The sequence below is a fragment of the Panthera uncia genome, chromosome D1 (assembly GCF_023721935.1).
Source record: "Panthera uncia isolate 11264 chromosome D1, Puncia_PCG_1.0, whole genome shotgun sequence".
Classification (NCBI taxonomy): domain Eukaryota; kingdom Metazoa; phylum Chordata; class Mammalia; order Carnivora; family Felidae; genus Panthera; species Panthera uncia.
Window position 1 is genome coordinate 59,664,745 of NC_064808.1, and position 19,615 is coordinate 59,684,359.

General features: G+C 47.3%; 1 long non-coding RNA gene across 1 annotated transcript in view; it reads right to left on the bottom strand.

Moving 5' to 3' along the window:
- Positions 1–19,615, bottom strand: part of LOC125937883 (uncharacterized) — a 183,679-nt gene that overhangs the window by 20,794 nt on the left and 143,270 nt on the right. The window contains exon 2 of the long non-coding RNA XR_007462537.1: positions 18,251–18,306. This is a non-coding gene — a long non-coding RNA (uncharacterized LOC125937883). The remainder of the gene's footprint in view (positions 1–18,250; positions 18,307–19,615) is intronic.

A 19,615-nucleotide genomic window follows, 5' to 3' on the forward strand; every position in this document is an offset into this window, starting at 1 on the left:
ATCCCTCCCCTCCGCTCCCCCAACTTCTGCTGCTTTAGGAAAGGGCTGAAGACACAGATTCTAAATATAGGTACATCTCCCATCCTCCTGCCCAGCTAATATTAGCCCTTTTGTGGAATCCACTGACAGCATTATTCCCCCCCTTTTTTTTGGCTGCACTGGTGGGAATTCTTCTGCTTACAGTAAGGCAGGCTGAGCCAGCAAAAGACTGGGGACCACACTGAGCCAAATACAGTGAGAGCTCTGCTAACTGGGGGCTGTGCCAGATGATTTATGGAGCTCCTTTCCAACACAAGATTTATGATTCTGCAAACGGGGAGGCTTGGGAAATGGGGGTGGGGCTGGTTCTGGTTAATTGAATTTGTCAGCTTCCAGATGGAGGAGGCACTAACATTTGTTGATAATTTACTCTGAGCCAGGGATACCACCGAGGATTTCAAATATGTGATTTCCTTGAATCTTACAACAGCCCCAGGAAAGGGGTAGGATCGTTATCCCTATTTTACAGATGAGGGCACTGAGGCTCAACTGGCTTTATGACAAACAGCTAGTCAATGTAAAGGTGAGATTTGAACCCAGGTCTCGGTGGCCCTAAAGCCTTGCTTGACTGTTTATTTGCTTTGACCCTGGCAGAAAATCCTTGCAAAACAGTATGGGTATGATTCCTCTGTATGGTCCGTAGCTAGGGTCTGAGAAGCAAAGCAGGACTTGAGTCAGGGGACTTGAACTCTGGGCCTGCCTCTGTCAGGCCAACTTGGAGTTACTGGTTAAGCGTCTCTGAGCCTGGGTTTTCCCACCTGTAGGTAAAGGAATTCCAAAGGCACTTGAGCCAGGACGCTTGGCATCCATGTTGCATTTCTCTGGGTAGGCCTTTATTGTAATGGTCAGTGCTCACTACCCAGCACTAAAATGCAGCCTGAAAAGGGCCTGGGGATAGGGGAGCATAAACTGAGGGCAGAGGGCAAAACGTGTTACCGGCCAGAAGGTGCCAAAGTTGCTTTCCTACAAGATTTCAGCTCATTGTCTTGCAACTCGTCTCTGCAAAGTAAAAGAGAACAAGGAAAGCTAATTCTGCCTGAGGCAGCAGAGCCCAAATGAGGTCCTCGGGGTTTCTCAAATGCACTTGGAGAGAAGAAGGTGAATTCAAGAGAGGGTGTGAGTGCCCAGTGATACATGGGGGAAGAGTGGGTATTGACTTCTTTCAGTTGTTTATCTTCCCATCTTGTTCCAAAGGACGACTTAACGACTTAACGCAAGAGGACTTAGGAGCCGGTGATGGCTGAGGACACCAATGCCATTCACTGATAAAGAAGTAGAGCGAGTGAAGACAGCTGATCTAGTCTAGAAACACAGTTATGAGTGCTTGTCTCCACTGGGAAAACGAGACTGGCCAGACCAACGGACCCGTGTCTGTCCATTGGATTGTTCTCTCGCACCTGACGTTCAGGGCGGTCGGCCTCCCTCACGGTGTTTTTGGATTAATAACTCAGAACCGAAGACCGGGCCCTGCTTGATAGCTCCTGAGAACCTAATGGAAGGATCTCTTCCCAGACTCCAGACGCAGGAGAAGCTTATCCAGCAAGCAGAGCCAGGGGAAATCCCCCAAATCTTATCCCTTCATCTTCACCATATTTTTTGGAAATTGAACCGATCCTAAAATTTCACTCCAAAAATGTTTCCTGGACCATTTCTCCCAGGAAGAAAGCGGGCCCATTAGCGTGCCACTCAAGTGGCCCGGGTGGTCCCTCGGGAATTCTCAGAGCTAGCAGCTTCTGAGCAGTACTGGGTATGTGCGTGCATGTGCACAAGCGACAGGCGGGGGTGGTGACACTGTCACTACTAAGAAATCACAAACAACAGGATTGTTTCCAAGGTGAGACAGGGGTACTGCTTCCACACAGAAACAAACAGAGACTGAAGGGAAATCACACAGGTCTGCCAACATGTGCACATGCAGACAAGTGCACGGGGTCCAGGGACACGGGTGCTCCCAGCTCCCACATATAGGGGCCCAGACGCGCATGCCCACAGAGTGGACAAGTTCATACGCATCTACACCTGCAGAGTCCCCAGACACATAGGCACACAACTGTGGCTCAGCCTTCTAAGTGTCCTTTGACTTGGGCCTATTAGGGCCGGGGCGGGGGGGGGGGGGGGGGTCCCTCCAAGCTGAAAGTGCGCCACCTTAGGGACAGCCTTGCTAGGCACCAGCTGTGGAGGCTTTCCAATCTGATGGTTTCCCAGAATCCTCCACAGTGTCAGTACATTCATTTTCACAGCTGTTTCCTGATCACCTTCTGCCCAGAAGGCCCAGGAATGAGTGCCTTCGTCCTCTGTGTGGAGGACGAAGAACACAGACCTTAGGGAGCTTAACGTCAGAGGAGAGGCTGCAGACAAGACAGTGTTAAGGAGCCAGGCAGGCGGGCAGGGAGAGGAGACAGGCTACTTTAGAGTCAAGCCTATATCGGTATATAGAGTCAAGCCCAGCAAAGTGGGAGCACCTAATGATGCTCCAAAGACATTTACTCACAGGTGATGAATTAATTCAGGGCTATTTCAGGCCACACTCGGTCTCTCCATCTTCCCTCTTCACTCTCCCAGCCCCGCCCCTGCCTTGTCCCCATTCCTTATAGCCCATCCTGGGGGGCAGGGCCCTTCCTCACCAGACAGAACCTGTCTTCCCATTTGAACCCCCTCCCTGATACCCCACTCCCCATTCCTATGCCACTGAATTTCTCCTGGCTCCTCCAGGATGCCAGATGCTTCCAGGTCTCAGAGCCTTGCGCAGTTTCCCTCTGCCAGGAATACCCTTTATTTCCTTGTCTGCTGGGTAAACTCTTCCCCATCCTTCAAGATACATATCAAATATCCCCTGCTGTTCTGCAATGTTTTCACACCGCTCTTCCCCCTCCCTCTCTCTTTCCCCAGTCTGATTCACTGCAGCCTCCAAAGGGCGCCCCCCCCCCCCAAGACCTTGCTTCATCCTCTTGTGGCTGTCTGCCCACAGTGAGCAGCTCCAGGGGGGCCCCCTGTCTCACTCATCCCAGAGCCTGGCCCTCAGTAAGTGATGCTGGGTATGGGGGTGGGGAGTACTCAGCAGGGCCTGGTTCCGGGCTTTATGGAGTCCCTCAGCTTCCTCTCTCACTGGAATGGGAACAGAAGCAGCACTGGATGGCAAGTGTGAGAACCAGACTGGAGATGGCAGTGAGTCTGGGGCACAGACGACTAAGCCTGTGTCTAGGGCTGCTGCAATGACGCGTGTTCCCCCTGGGACCCATTCCAGGGTGTAATTCCCCATTTCTCCGCACCCTTGCCCCCTGGCATGTGGCTCCTGCAGCCTCCTGTCCCACTTAACCTCCCCAAAGCACTCTTCTCTGGAGCCCCTGGGTATAAAACATCATTAAGGACACATCTCTCCCAGGTTAAACTTTCTAACTCCCCAATGCCCAAGAGGTGCTGCTCTGCCTTTTGGCTGCAGAAACTGGGGCAGCCGTGCTGGGTCAGCGGAAGCAGGAGCTGTGGGGCCCTTCCTGCCCCTCAGGGAGGCCCCAAATTGATTAATACCTGCTTGGCCCACTCAGCAAAATAAACTCATAAAATGAGATGATTTAAAATCTTCCTTTCTCTACTGGCTTATTTATATTTCTAAAAGGTCACAGTCAATTCTTTTTTTTTTTAACTGGACAGAAACCTGGAAAGAGTAATAGGTTGAGAGATAGAAGTAAATTCAGCTGCAAAAACAGCTGAGTATCTTTACATGCTGAGCAGGGCATTAGGCCGTGCACATAGAGAGGTGAGGGAGATGTATGCCCAGTCCTCCAGGAGCCCCTGTGTTAGTGGAAAAGCAGGGCTTCCTTGTTCGCATTCAGACTCAAAAGGCAATCCTTAGCATCCCTGATGTGCCTGGGGATGTCACAGGGATTGTTACATGGTCTTCTCACAGCAACCCTACGAGGGAAGTATTATTATCATTTCTACCTCATAGATGAGAACACTGAGGCTCAGAGGGTTAAATGATTTGTCCAGGGTCAAGCAGCCGGTGAGTAGATTTAAACCGTGGTTTATGTGGCTCCTGACAGTGATGGTCTTGCTTTCATAACAAAATGGGCCCATCTTTGGTCCAGCAGTGGAGAATTTTGAAGATTTCTGGAGAACGCTTATTTCATTTCATTGTCACAACAACCCTAAGAAGTAGGCATCGATGTCTCTGTGTTACCAAGGAGAAAACTGAGATTCAGTGTTATCCATCCCAGCTTGGAAATGGGAGTCAGGACCAGAATTCAATATTTCTGAGTCTGACCTCCCAGTGAGCTGGGAGGATGGTCCTTCTAGGGCCAAGGAAGTAAAGAAAAAGCCCAGGGGATGGGAGATGCTCAAGGACAAGGCCCTCAGAGACTTGGGACAATTCTCCATTGTCTAGACCTGACCTTTGTTACCAAATCTTGTGTCAGTTCTGCCTCTAAAAAACATCAAAATCCTGTCAAAAGACACAGGAAAGCATTTGACAAAATCTAACACCGTTTCATGAGAAAAAAACTTAACAAACTATGAATGCAAGGAATCTTCAACCTGATAAAGGCCATTTGAAAAACCATTGGACTTAATGGTGAAAGGCTATTTCCCTCTAAGATTAGAAACAAGATAAAGTGTGTGTGTTCTCACCACTTCTATTCAATACTATACTGGAAGTTCTAACCAGGGAAATTAGCCAAACAAATAAATGAATAAATAAAGGAATAAATAAATAAATAAATAAATAAAACAAGGGCATCCATTTTAGGGAAAGGGGGAAGAAAACTATCTCCTCTCATAGATCGATGAGAAGATCTAGTACCTAGAAAATCTTAATGAATCCACAGAAAAATTAGAATAAACAAGTCCCTCAAGTTTGCAGAATACAAACTTATTATACGAAAGTCATTTGTTTTCTATATACTAGCAATGAGCAACCCAAAAATGAAAACAAGAAAACAATTCACCACTGCATCAAAAACCATAAAATATTTAGGAATGCATTTGAGAAACAAATGCAAGACTTCTTCACAAGTATGGATTTCATATGTGAAGTAGTGAATATCATTAAACACCAAAGAAAGGGAAAGACACCCATGTTTGTGAACTGAAAGACGTAATATTATTTTGATGGCAGCTCTCCCAGCTTGCTTTATAGATTCAATGCATTCCCTACTGAAATCCCTGCTTGAGTTTTTTTTTAAGAAACTGATAAGTGGATCCTAAAATTCATATACAAATGCAAGAGACACAGAGTACCCAAAACAATCTTGAAAAAGAACAAATTGAGAAGACAGAATTTCTCAATTTCAAACCTGCTATGACGCTACACTAATCAAAAACAGTGTAATATTGGCATCAGGATATAGATCAATGGATCAATGAAATAGAACTCAGAGTCCATAAATGAACCCTCACAATAATTTATTTTAAGTTTATTTATTTTGAGAGAGAGACACACAGAGAGAGAGAGAGAGAGAGAAAGAGAGAGAGACAATGAGCAGAGGAGGGGCAGAGAGAATGGGAGAGAGAATCCCAAGCAGGCTCCACACTGTCAGCACAGAGCCTGATGAGGGGCTTGAACTCATGAACCATGAGACCATGACCTGAGCCAAAATCAAGAGTCGGACACTTAACCGACTGAGCCACCAGTGCCACAAAAACCTTCACACTTATGACCAGCTGAATTTGACAAGAATACAAGACAATTCAATGGGGAAAGAATGGCCTTTTCAAAAAATGGTGTTAGGACAACTGGTAATCTACATGCAGAAGCATGAAGTTGGTCCCATACCTCACACAAGATACAAAGATGAACTCAAAGTGGATCAAAACTCTTAGATGAACACACAGGATCAAGTGTTCATGACTTTGGGTTAAGCAATGGTTTGTTAGATGTGATACCTGAAGCACAAGTGTGACCAAAAACAAACAAAAAAAAAATAGATGAATTGGACTTCATCCAAATTAACAACTTTTGTGCTTCAAATAATATTATCAAGAAAGTGAAAAGACAACTCAGAATGGTAGAAAGTATTTGCAAACCATATATTGGACAAGTGACTTGTATCCAGAATATAAAAAGAACTCTTGTAACTCAACAATAAAAAGAAAAGAACCCAATTAAGAAATGGGCAAAGGGGTGCCTGGGTGGCTCAGTCGGTTAAGTGTCCGGCTCTTGATTTTGGCTCAGGTCATAATCTCACAGCTGGTGAGATCACGGTCCACATCAAGCCCGGCATTGGGGTCTGCGCTGGCAGTGTGGAGCCTGCTTGCAATCTCTCTCCCTCTCTCTTCGCCTCTCCCTCACTTGTGCACTCTCTCTCTCAAAAACAAAACAAAAAAAACTTTAAAAAAATGGGCAAAGAACTTGAGTAGAAATTTCTCCAAAGAAGATATAAAAGTAAAGATGCTAAACATCATTAGTCATTAGGGAAATCTGAATCAAAGCCATAACGAGATGTCACTTCAAACCCATAAGAATGTTTTTAAAAAAGAGAGAGACAGTAAAAAGTGTTGGGAAAAAAAATGTAAAAAAAAAAAAAACTGGAAACTTCTTACATTGCTGGTGGGATTGTGAAATGATACAGCTACTTTTGAAAACAGACTGGCAGCTCCTGAAAATGTTGATCATATGACCTACCCACATCACTTCTAGGTATGAACACAAAAGAACTAAAAATATATGCTCAGAGCGCCTGGGTGGTTCAGTCAGTTAAGCCTCCGACCTTCGGTTTCGGTTCAGGTCATGATCATATGGTTCACGAGTCCAAGCCCTACACTGGGATCCACACTGACTGTGCAGAGCCCACTGGGGATTTTCTCTCTCTCTCTCTCTCTCTCTCTCTTTCTGTCCTTCTCCTGCTCATGCTCTCTCTTAAAATAAATAAACTTAAAAAAAAATATGTATATGTGTGTGTGTGTGTGTGTGTGTTCACACAAACTTGCACATGAATGTTCTTAGCAGGATTGTCCATAACAGCTAAAAAAATAGAAATAACCGAAACAACAACTAAAAAATGGGTAAACAAAATGGTATATGCACATGTGTGTATGTGTGTGTATCAGTTAGCAATAAGAAGGAATGAAGCACTGATACATGCTACAACAAGGATGAACCTTGAAAACGTTATGCTAACGTGAGAAATCAGACACAGAGCCAACATACTATGTGATTCTACTGAGATAAAACGTCCAGCATAAGCAAGTCCATAGAGGGAAAGAGATTAGTGGCTGCTGGGGGCTGGGGAAGCAGGGAATGGGGAGTGACCACTAATGCACATGGGGTTTCTTTTGGGGGTAATGAAATGTTCTAAAATTAGATAGTGGTGATAGTTGCATACGTCTGTGAATATACTGGAAAACACTGAATTGTACAATTTAAAATTTAAAATTCACCCATAAAAGGGTGAATTTTATGGCATGTGAATTAGATCTCAATGATGCTGTTATAAAAAAAAAAAACATATGCATGAAAGAGACTGCAGGGAATGTGGAAAATGGAAACAGCTGACTTGTTACAAGTGGTGAGATGGAAGGTAATTTTCTTTTTTTCCTGTTATTGTTGTTGTAATGTTGTTTGGCCACACCGTGTGACAAGGAGAGAAGGAGACAGAGTGACAGTCCAGTAGGGAAGATGAGAGCTGGCTTTGGAGTCCAGGGCTGCGAGGTTGACATCCCTTTCTCTGCTAGTGGATCTTACTTTGCTAGACTGTGTGCTCTTGAGCCAGTGGCTTCACCTCCCTGGGCTGTGATTTCTCTTTCTTGGGAGTGGAATAATATGACCCTAGTGTGGCTCCTGTGAGGATCCCTTGAGGACTTACATACACAGAGCACATGTGTGGCAGATGCACACAGTGGCCATTATCTTTCATCTTCATTTATTTATTCAAATAATTATGGAGCCTCTGTTCCATACTGGGGATATAGATGAGCTAAGAGTGGACCTTGTTCTTAAATATCCTGGAGTTTAGAGAAGACGGACATAAATAACCAAAACAAGCTCACCGAGAAGGGTCCGAGCAAAGATATCCACAAACAGCTTGGTGGACAAGTTCTCAGTACAGACCACATACATTTGCGAATTTGCGTTGGGAGCTACTGGGGCCAGGTCGAGAGATGGGAACCCACAGAATAATGACAGCATCCACAACCACAGATCACATATTTGTTCTATAGCACGCTCTCGTGTATAGGGTCCCATGCCATCCCCAGAGACTGCCAGCAAGGAAGTAGGATTACCGTACTTTAGAAATGAGAAGACTAAGTCTTAGAGGGGTCAAGAGGGTGTTCTGTTCTCATAAAGCCAGCTCGAGGTGCAAGACCCCTTCTATTTTGCCACAGCTGCATCTTCTGAGCAATGTTGGCTACATCCTACTAAGAAGGAACACTGGGAGGGTCAGGGTAAAGAATCAGAAAATGAAGAGGAGCTCTCTCCAAGTCAGGGCCAGTCGGAGGTATTGGGTATGTGACCTGTGAGAAACATGCCAGATGGAGTCCTGAGAACCAATTCAGCCCTGGATCACCCTACAAAGATTTATAGCATTCCTTGGGGAAATATTCATGCTCTGTAGGTCATCAATATCTAGTAAATACTTCTCCACTGATCTCACTAAGTAATAAGCTGAGAGTGGGGAAGGAAAACATAGTAGCATCTATAGGCACCTACCATACATAGGACATTATACAAGAAGCTTCCTCAAAAGTAGACTCTTGAGGCATTGCAGTGGCCACTTTCTCCACCGACACTGAAGTAACACTGATGACCAGAGAGGTAAAGTGTCCTGCCCAAGGTCACACAGAAAACCTATATAAGAGAGAAGAGCGAGCCTCCTTTCCACTCACCATAAGGGTTGCAAGTTTCTCCCTGTGCAAAGGAGTCATAGTCTCAAGGGTAGAGAGCTCCACAGCACCAGGGACCCATGCTGTCCTTTACACAAAAAAATACTGTTTGCATTTCAAGGGTAAGGGGTGAGACACTGATTTATTTTTGTATCCCAAGGGCTTAGCTTCCTAACTCGCCCAGAATAGGTGCCTCTACAGGTCTTCTTTAACAACAGCCTAATTGACCTTTGGTTTTGATGGAGCCAGCCCTCAGCTAACAGCAAGAGACTTCCCTTTACCAAATGCAACTTTCCCAAAGGAGCAGGATAACAGACAAGAGCGCAGGCATTTGGCACAGAGACCCAGGTGGGTCCCTCAGTGATGCTGCCCGCTGGACTGGCCGAAGTGTCATTCTTCAAGAGCCGTTTGTTGGCTCCAGGGCCCACCCCATCCCATTGACCCTGACGGTGCATCTGCGATCGCCAAGCCTCCTCACCTCCGCAGCATCTGCAGAATCAGTTGAAATGGAGCACTGGTAGGCGCAAGGGGCCAAGCTGCACCCAGCACTCCATCACCACCCCACTCACAGAAATCAGAAGAGTGTCCAACCTGCCCAGTGGGGTCGGGTGTCCACCAGCATTCTGCAGTGATTCATGATAACCTGTAGGATTAACAACGGAGGCCTGCAGAGCTCTCAGCCAGGCAAGACTCAACAAGGGGAACTTGGAATCATCGAGATGGCCCCAACAAATGTCCCAAAGGTATAAAAGAAAGAACACAGACTTCGAGAGCCTACAGACCTTCGAGAAAGCCCAGCCCTCTCCTGCAACATGTTTCAACCTTCAGAGAGCATGTTGGCCTCTCTAAGCATCCATCCCTTCACCAGCTAAATACACATGTCAGGAGCTCCTGTTATGAAGGCCAGACAGGCTAATCAGATGGACCAGCTTGGCAGGAGATTGGTAACTTGTAAACGGGTGAAAGAGGGATGCCTGAGGAGGGCTGATGGTTGAAAGGGGAATAGATGAGACGAAGAGAAAATGTGTGGTGAGAGATTGAGAGATAGAGAGACAGAGAGAGAGAGATCGAGAGAGAGAAAGCTGGGAAAAGGAAACGAATCCTAGGGAAAACTACATGTAGTAGAGGTAAAAGGAAAACAAGTCAGGGCTCAGAGGGAATGTGGTCAGAGGGGATAATAAGGAAGAGCATGAAAAAATCCACATTTCCACTGGACATGTCAGGGAAACTGTATAAGGTTTGCCAACGTTCAATTTTGTAAGAGCAGTCATAACACTGGACACTTCTTATTACACCATCGATAAATGTCTCCTACAGATGTAGAGGCCAAAGGTAGCAAGTGGGTTTCCTCTTACCAGCCAATTCTAACCGATTGATAATGTTTATCTGAGGCAACGTATCTGAACATGTTCTGAGGCCTCATCGGAACCCAGTGGTAAAGAGAGCTGTTTCAATTAGCGATGTCTGCAGTGGGGTGTAAGAAAAGAAGGGCAGCCTGCAAGCCATGTGTGCTGGATATTGGGATGTGTTGCCCAGATCAGCGCTCTGGGACCTGGGACGAAGGCACTCACTCCTCCAGCTGCAGGGACTGCTGCTGTGGGCTGCTGACAGCTCTCGCTGGGAGTCCCTCTCTGAGAATGGCCCTCGGCCAGGAGACCGGCCTCACCCAGGGGCAGCCTACAGCTGCTGCTGCGGAGGGCAGGAAGACTGACTCCCCCTTACTCAATGTGGGGTATCTAAAGGGCCATCCCAGCTCCAGCCGCTCCCCGCGGGGACAGTCGATGTCTGTGCTGTGAATGCATTGCAGTCCAGCTCCTCCGCTGCCCAATCTTACCTCCCTTACAAATGCTGATCCTGAGGGTAAACCCAATGAACTCTGCATGCAAATCTTCCTGGAGTCTTGTCCCAGGAACCCAAGCTAACACACCATGCATTTGCCATTCCTGCACGAGCTATACCCCTCCATGCCCAGATCCACATTTATGCCTCACCACAGACCTAACGTAAGCCAGTGACGACACGTACTCCATCAGCTTTCCCTTTTCCCTTGTTTGCAAGGAAACTCAGAGGCAAGTTCTCTATTCTTTGTTCTCCTGCCTATGTAGAGGTCGATTTCTGCATTAGGCTTGGAGTCTCTCTAACCTAAAATGAGGGTTGGCTCCATTCCTCTTTTTATGTATTTATTAAAAGTTTATTTATTTGAGAGAGAGAGAGAGAGAGGGAGGGAGGGAGAGAATGAGGGGGGAGGGGCAGAGAGAGAAGGAGAGAGAATCCCAAGCAGGCTCCACATTGTTAGCACAGAGACCAGTGCGGGACTTGAACTCACGAACTGTGAGATCCTGACGTGAGCCGAGATCAAGTGTCGGATGCTGAACCGACTCAGCCACCCATTCTCAGTCACGTTTCCTCCCAGCCTCTAACCCTACAGAGATAGCAGGTGTCCCTGACTCACTTTGGGGAGTCATCGTAAACTGAAGGTGTCACCAGGACGAAGAACAATATATGCTAACAACTCTCATTGGCCTGATGCTCCCAAGCTACAGGTATGCATTAGTTTATAGACACAGTAAGTCTTTAAAGTTATTATTACTTCTTTTGAATAAAAGGTACAGAGAGGTTAAATGATTTCTCAACCAACTGCAGAACCCAGCCTAGAATCTGGGTTTCTTGACTGCTAGTCTTACAGATGCCAGCCACAGGGCAGAAACCACTGAGCTGGCTTCTGCTTCTCGCTCAGCGTCGGCGTATGGTCTCTAGAAAACACTGCGACACTGGAATTGGCCCAGGGGACTCCCTCCTGTCTCCCCTTCTACATCAGCAAAATCCTGGGGCCTTGGGAGGGTTCAAACCCAGGGCCAGGCACTGAAGAGCGCTGTGGAACATAGGGAGCGATCTAACGATCCAGTGCCAGAATCCCCAGTACAGCCCCAACAGGGGGCCATCTTGTTCCTGTTTAGATCATTCCTTTGACAGGGAGCTCACTGCCTCACACCGCTTCTCATTCTGTTGTCCCCTCATCTGCACAACTGGAAGAATATTAAAAAGAGAACCTGGGAAATTGACAGGAGATAATGACCCCTGCACATGGCAGCACTCGGTGAACGGAAGGACTTTTTCCTCCTTCTATTAGACACAGAACAAGAGTAGAAGAGAATCCGCTTGTATGAAGGGCACCCTCAGCTCCAACCACACTGCCCGGGAATCGGTCCCTTCACAGCCCCGAGATAGAGCTGGAGAGGTCTGACGTGTGGGCATTGCTGCCAGACCACCCGGGTTTGAGCACGGGCTCTGCTATTTAGCTGTGTGACCTGGGAAAAGTCACTCTGTCACTCTGTGCCTCAAGCTCCTCATCTGGAAGATGAGGAGAGACTCATGCTATCTACTTCAGGGGGTCTGTCGTGTGAATGCCTAAAATCTGCCAAGTACAAGGTACCTGCCAGTTGTCCTTTTTGTCCTCACCCCCGTCTCACAGACAAGGAAACCAAGACCGGAAAGTCAAGCCATTTCCACAAAGTCAAACAGCTAACGAGGAGCAGAGCCTGGACAGAAATTGTGGTTTGCCAGAGTCCCAAGTCCCGGAGCTTTCTTTTAGAGGACGTTACTTCTGCCATTCCTTCTGCCCTTCTGTAAAAGAAGGGGGCTGGAAAGAACAAACACACGTACGGAATTCCGCCCGAGAAGCTCACTGGAGGAAGCGGTTTGTTCACAAAGGCACAGCGGAGTGAATCCAGGAGTCATGTCCTTGGGCAGACGACAGAGCGTGCTACCTGCCTGCTGGAGGGACACGCCAGGGACCGGGGCCGAAAACACCAACTCGCTTCCCATTCTGTCACCGCCGCAAAATCAGGGCCTCTGCTTTGGTGGCGGTGGGAAGGACGGGCGAGTTGCCGAGCCCCACGTGGCTGTGGGACTGGTGACAGTCGGGTGACTCTGAGGCCCTGGGTGGGACAAGGAAGCGCAGCAAGCGCTCCTTAAAGGTGAAAACCGCCTCAGTTCTGCAGCAGTGGTGCCGGAGTTAGGATGCAGCCAGCACGGGGCGTCCTGGCTCTGTCTGCACAAAGGAAGGCTTGAAAAAGCAGGAGTGAAATTTAAAATATTTAAGAACTTGGGGCGCCTGGGTGGCTCGGTCGGTTAAGCGTCCGACTTCGGCTCAGGTCATGATCTCACGGTTCGTGAGATCGAGCCCCGCGTCGGGCTCTGTGCTGACAGCTCAGAGCCTGGAGCCTGTTTCAGATTCTGTGTCTCCCTCTCTCTCTGACCCTCCCCCGTGCATGCTCTGTCTCTCTCTGTCTCAAAAATAAATAAACGTTAAAAAAAAAAAAAAAAGAACTGATGTGTCACAGGCAGCAACCAATCAGAACAGACACGATGGCCAATGAGAGCAGACAGATGTTGGCTGTCAACAAACTGTATGGCTATGGGAGTGCGTCCGGGGCGAACATCAGTCTTGGCAGCAAAGAAGCCCCACGTAGGAAAAAAGAGGATGAACAGGAGGAGGCCCGGGCACCAACAGAGAATTGCCCACCCATCTGCAAAGAAGTCCCAGAGAGAAGTCCAGTAGACCCCCAGGGGTCTGCAGAGGATGGTTTAAAAACCACTGCTATGGGGGAAAGAGGTAAGGGCTTCAAGGTCCAACACACAGGCCCAGGAGCACCACTGCCTTCAGGATGCACAGAGCCACCTCCAGAAGAGCAAAGCCCTAAGCCCACCCAAAGACTTGCCCATGAAGGCTCAAACTGATATGTCATCGTGTTGTCATTCTGCTTACTTTTCTCTTGACCACAGAGCGTTCATTTGTGTCTCCCAAAGCAGTTGGTCTCCTTCTAGCATTTAGAGGCAGGCACCAGTGCACCTCACTGGCGTCCCAGGGACACCAGACGTAGCCTGGAGTCATGCAGAGTGAGCCCTGGCCTGGTCAGGAGTCAGCAGGTGGAATCCTAGTCCCACCCAGGCAGCCCCCAGAGGCATTTCAAGGCTCCCTCTCTCCCAGCTCTTCTCTACCTCCTTGCTGCTTGCTCTCCTTTCACTTAAAAGCACATGCTCCTGCTGCCCTCTGGGTAAAATCACAAGGGCTCAATTATCTTGCTGGCAATGAAGGAGGAGTACCATTTCTTCGGCTTGTGTAAGATAAAGCTCCACATGATGAAATAAGGCATTGGCCTGTGAGGTCTTGTGGGAAAGTACTGGAAGGGAAGGCCCTCCCTTGAGAGCAATGCACGAAGACCTTTCCCCTCACCCGGCCTCACCCGCCAATGAGTCTTCAGGCATACTTGCCAAGCCTAAGAAACGGCCCCAGAAAGTGCCACTGAAACACTTCACCACTGTTCTCCACGGGCTTCAAAATGTTGTGCCTACTGATGTTGACTTTGCCCCACCCGTGTCTTACAAATTGAGTCTACTTTCCTGTTATTAGCGGCTCTTCATACTGTCTTTAATAGATGACTGTGGCCTTCCAGCCTTCTCTGGCTTTGTCCCTCTTGAATGGAAACTTCATAGAGCCTTTGGTATGCAGGCATTGGATTTGAGTGACAGCTCCAGGAATTTACTGAAGGAGCCATGGGCATGGGCTGGGGCTATGTGGGATGCTGGGACATCTGGAGAAGGCCCAAACATCCAGGCGAAGCAAAACATTATAGCTGAGCACCATGTTCTCATGTCAGTAAGCCAGGCTCCCACCCAGCTTTGCCACTCTCAGCTTGATAACCTGAGAAAGTTACCCAAACTCTTCAAGCCTCTGTTTTCTTTGGTGGAAAACAGTTATAACATTAGTTAGTATCTACCTTACATGGCTATTTTAAGAATGAAGCAAAATAACATATACAAAGCACTTAGCACCTTGCCTAGCACATAGGCAGCAATCAGGAAAGTTGGTCATTATTAATATACTTAATCACTCAAATATTTGTTGATTAGTTGCTACAGGCCTTGTATCCTGCCACTGGCTGGGACTTACAGGTTCTGCCCTCAAGAACGTTACCATTCAGTGGGAAAAGACAACCAACAATTAGGATGTACTATGATAAATGCTTTGCTAATAATTACTTTTATTTTTTTAAGTTTACTTATTTATTTTGAGAGAGAGAGCATGTGTGTGTGAGCAGGACAGGGGCAGAGAGAGAGGGAGGAAGAGAAAATCCCAAGCAGGCTCTGCACTGTCAGTGCAGAGCCCAATGTGAGGCTCGAACTCACAAACCGTGAGATCATGACCTGAGCCGAAGTCAGACACTTAACTGACTGAGCCCCCCAGGTGCCCCGTTGTTAATAATTACTTTTAAAAGAACCATCTCTGAAAGGTGACAATCACTTTTTGCTAGCCATTGTGTGGTACACACTTTATATAAGACAAGAGAAAAGCTTTTTGGTTCAAATATGTGGGCTCAAATCCTAGCATTATCACTGAATACCTGAATACTCTTAGCCATGTTAACTTCTTCGAAACCTAGTTTATCTGGAAAAAAAATGGCTATAAAAATCAGAAAAAAAAAGTGTATCTAAGATGTTACCATAGTGCCTTGCCCACAGTAGGTGCTCAATACATGTTTTTTATTAAGGGTGATTAAGGGTGTTTGAAGAGCTCATGTTGGCTATTGTCCCAATCCTAAAGGTCTGTCTGGGTAGGTGTTAAGGTCAAGGAAGGACATCCACCCAGCATGTGTGGCAGGGTTGTGATGTTCAGAGGCTTGTCTGGCTTGGAGCCAGTTCTGAGCCAATGACTGGAGCCATAGGGACCAGAGGCTGGCCACTCCAATGGAATTGCTGGCAAGGATGAGGCAGAAGATTCCAAACAGGGCAGGTCCCCCAGAGCCAAGAGAAATTGAGTAGGTTGGTGTAGTAAGAGGCCAAGCTAGGACACAGATGAGGGCCTGTTATATTCTAGAAGGCATGAGAGCCCCAACCTGGGGCACTCTGCTACCTGGGGCCAGTGGCCTCTATGGAGACCTCAAACACTGCTGCACAATCAACCCCTCACCCGGGCTGGGGAGCGTGGGGAGTGAACAAGGACGATGCAGGCAGAACTCCACAACTTACAGGATGGATAACCTTGGAAAAGGAGCCATGCAAATCAGAACACACCAGCCCCAGAACTGAGCCAGTGCACAAAGAACAGAACTGCACCAAGTCAGGCCTGCTTACACGAATGAACATTCTCGCAGCATCGCTTGATAAGCCTGTTGCTAAGCCTGCCAAGCTTCTCGTCACAGAGCACTTCGCTCTCAGCTCAGGAAAGATAATCACTCTGGGAACCGGCTTCCTCAGGAGACCTGGCAGAATGCTTTCAGTCTAGAGCGAAACCTACCTTTCAACAGAGCTTCTCCCCTCCCACGTCAGACAAGGGGAAACCCAATCCGAAAAGGAAAGGGTTTGCACACATACAGTCCTGCCGGGTGTCGCTGGCTGTAAGTGACCCTCAGGGAAAGGAAGGAGCCCCTATCTCTCTCGGCTTGGGGCACCTTCAAAACAAAGACCCTAAAGTCTCCTGCTGGAACAACGTGAGACACAGAACGCTCAGATTCCAGGCACACCCGCAGGTATCATCTGTCAGTCCTGACACCAGCCCTGTCTGTGTCGAGGTCCAAGCGGAGAGATCAGACAAGCGCCAGGGTAGGGCAGGGGCAGGGGAGAGCAGGAAGGGGGAGCAAAGGCTTTGGAGAGACCAATAGGAATTACAGCAGTTTTTATCTGACACCAAAGAACAGGGCAAGGGAGAGCTGTGTGATCCAAGCAAGGATGAAAGACAGGCTGGCCTCCCCTTGTAATGTAAGAGTTTAATGATACTTATTAAAAGCCCATTTCTGGGTCCTGTTGAAAAATTACACCCATAAGTGTTTCTTTTTTTCATATAAATCGCTTCCTAGAGATCAAGTGCGTGCATGTGCATGCACACACACACAGGATAAAAATTCTACCCCTCACACTTGTACACACACATTCCCCACAAATCCTGCACATCCCATCTACCACACACATGTCAGTACATCTTCATCAAGGACGGGCACCACTCACCACACACACACACACACACACACACACACACACACACTGTAAGGCAGGAAAACCAGGCCTGGTCCCCAAGGTTATTCACACACCCTTTGAAACTGCAGACTTTGAGGGAGCCCAAGAGCTTCGTGCTCAAGTTGTCATCCCCACAAACAAACAGCACAGCCTCTAATCCTATCATTCTCCACGTCTCGCCTGAGGCCAGGCAGCCTTGCAAAAGCCGAAGCTACCGGGATCATTAAGCTCTGGCAGAAAGCAACAGCATTCAGTAGGCCACTGCGGGAGAAGGGGTCTGTGCCCCTCTTGCTCATGGCAGATTCTCTCTGATGTGCTGAGTCCCAACCACCTGGAGGAGGTGGCCCTGGGCTTCCGCCTGGGACATATTTTCTTCTGGCTACGAGCTTACTCTGAGCCCAAGGCCGCCTTCACTCTCAGTCAGAGAAGACACTGTTTTCTGGAATAATCAGCTAGACACAAGAAAAGTACCCCTTGCAGAAGATTAGCCTTGCATCAGCACTGGCTCCGTCCTGTTGCTCCCTAACGTTTTACTCACTGCTAAGGGGTAGGGTTCAAACGCTAAAATCATCAGGTAGAATAGTTTGCTGTTAACAGAAACAAATGCTTTGAAGTTAGGAAGTCTGGTTTCAAGGTCAGCTCTAGCGTTTTCTCTGCATGGTCTTGCCAACTCTCTGAGCCATGGTTTTCTGCTTGGCAAAATGGCAATAAGCAGCTTCTTTCCATCTTACGGAGTTTGGGGGAAGATCACAAAATGCCCTACACACTGTAAACTCCAGAGCAGATGTTAGAAATTTTCATGATGAGACAGTAATGAGGAAATGGAGGAGCTCATAAATTGGGCTGTGAGTGCCTCAAGGGCAAAGCCTGTGCTGTATTTATCTTGTTATCCTCAGTGCCCGGCACAAAGGGCTGGCACCAAATATTCTGGGGAAAAACAGTTTGAAAGAATCAGTGAACCCGTGAGTTAAGTGGCTTGTTCGAGGTCACAGAACAGCTTATGGTAGTACTGAAACCCAGATCCCCTCACCCCCTAATCCATGGCTCCCTGTTCTAGATGCACCAAACTGCTGGGTCTCTGGAAGGGTCAATAATGTCAAACTAGCCACAGCGTGGGCCAGGTTTTAATGAGCCCTCCCATTCCCCGGGAAAGATCCAATATAGGCAGGCAATGCCCAGGAAGCCTTCACAAACTCGCTTGTTAAACATTCCAACTCAACATTGAAAACATACAGAAACTACGGTGCACAGCATACCCAAATGCCTCCAACCAGCTCATCTTATTTTCTGTCTTGAATTGTACAAATCAGAAAAATCACGAGATTCGGCCGCGGAGATTAGAAGTATATCTTGTTTCCAGCTTACTGTCAGCATCAGCACTTACCTACTGACCGAGTGTCCAGGAGATCACTAGCCCTCTCTGAGTCTCAGCTTTTCCATCTGCAAGAGAAGAAGATGATCACAATTAATCCCTTGAGACCACTGCACTAAAACGCATCAGAGGTTTTATACCTGATATCAGTTCCCAACTGCTTCTGATCCCACATAACTGGGGAAATTGCTAACGATCAGGAGCTGGAAGGGAATTATTTCAAAAATGAAGTGTGATAATTAATAGTTATGTGTCAAGCAGGGCACTGATGGTGTTCGACCCTCAGCCCAGAAAATTCAGCCTTCCCATCATTTTGGCATTTATTTTTATTTTTCATCGACGTAAAAATGCAAAAGACCATTGAAATACCAGGAGAAATAGAACAAACAAAAATGTCACTACCTCAACATACTCCCAACACTTGGGGGTATCTTTCCAATTTTTTTCTTCTAATGTGCAGAGTTCACCATTTTGTAGAGCAGGGACCAGAAAGGAGCACTCTACTGCAAAGTGGCACGCAGACCATCATGCCCCCTGGCCCCTGCTGTTACACCACGACCACTGCCCACATTGTTAACTCTTTCTTATTCCCACATCAGCTTTATCAGCTTCCCCCAAGACTCTCGGACGGTGCTCAGGTCTCCAGCAGGCACTGTGCACATCAGACCTCAGGAAGAAGGAGGGGCTGGTCTTTCCCCAGTCTGGTTCAGTTACCTCATCTGCAAAATAAGGAGACCAGGCTGGCCAATCCCAGAGATCACTTTTAACTTAAAAAGATGAGGCTAAGGAAAAGTGAAGGAAACATATATTTGAGTCCCTATCATGTGACAGTGAGTCTGTACTGTTGAGCTGGTAACATCTACTGATATTCTCTCAGGAGCCTCTTAACCACCCTGGGAGATTTTCCAGGCCAGAAAACTGTAACTCAGGGAGGTTCAGAGATCCACCCAAGACCTGCTATAGTCATTTTCGTTAACACTCCTCGCATTTTTGCCATAGGGATGTCTCACCTCTTCTACCGTTTGACTAATTTTTCCAAATTGCTTCACATTTTTTGCTTAACTTTATTTTTAAAGGATGTCTTTAAAAGTTTGTGCTGCATTTTATTCCTGCCCCTTCTCTCTAAGGCCCGCTGAAAGGCAGTCTTTCAACTCAGATGGATTCTAGAATAGCAAGACAGTCGCTAATAACTTCAAGGAATTTTTAGTCACCACCATTCTATATAAAAAATCTCCATGAAGTCATAGGTTTGAAGTGTTGTTTTTAAAATTTTTTTTCTAATATCCATTAAAATAAATAACTTTGGGGGCGCCTGGGTGGCTCAGTCGGTTGAGCGTCCGACTTCAACTCAGGTCACGATCTCACGGTCCGTGAGTT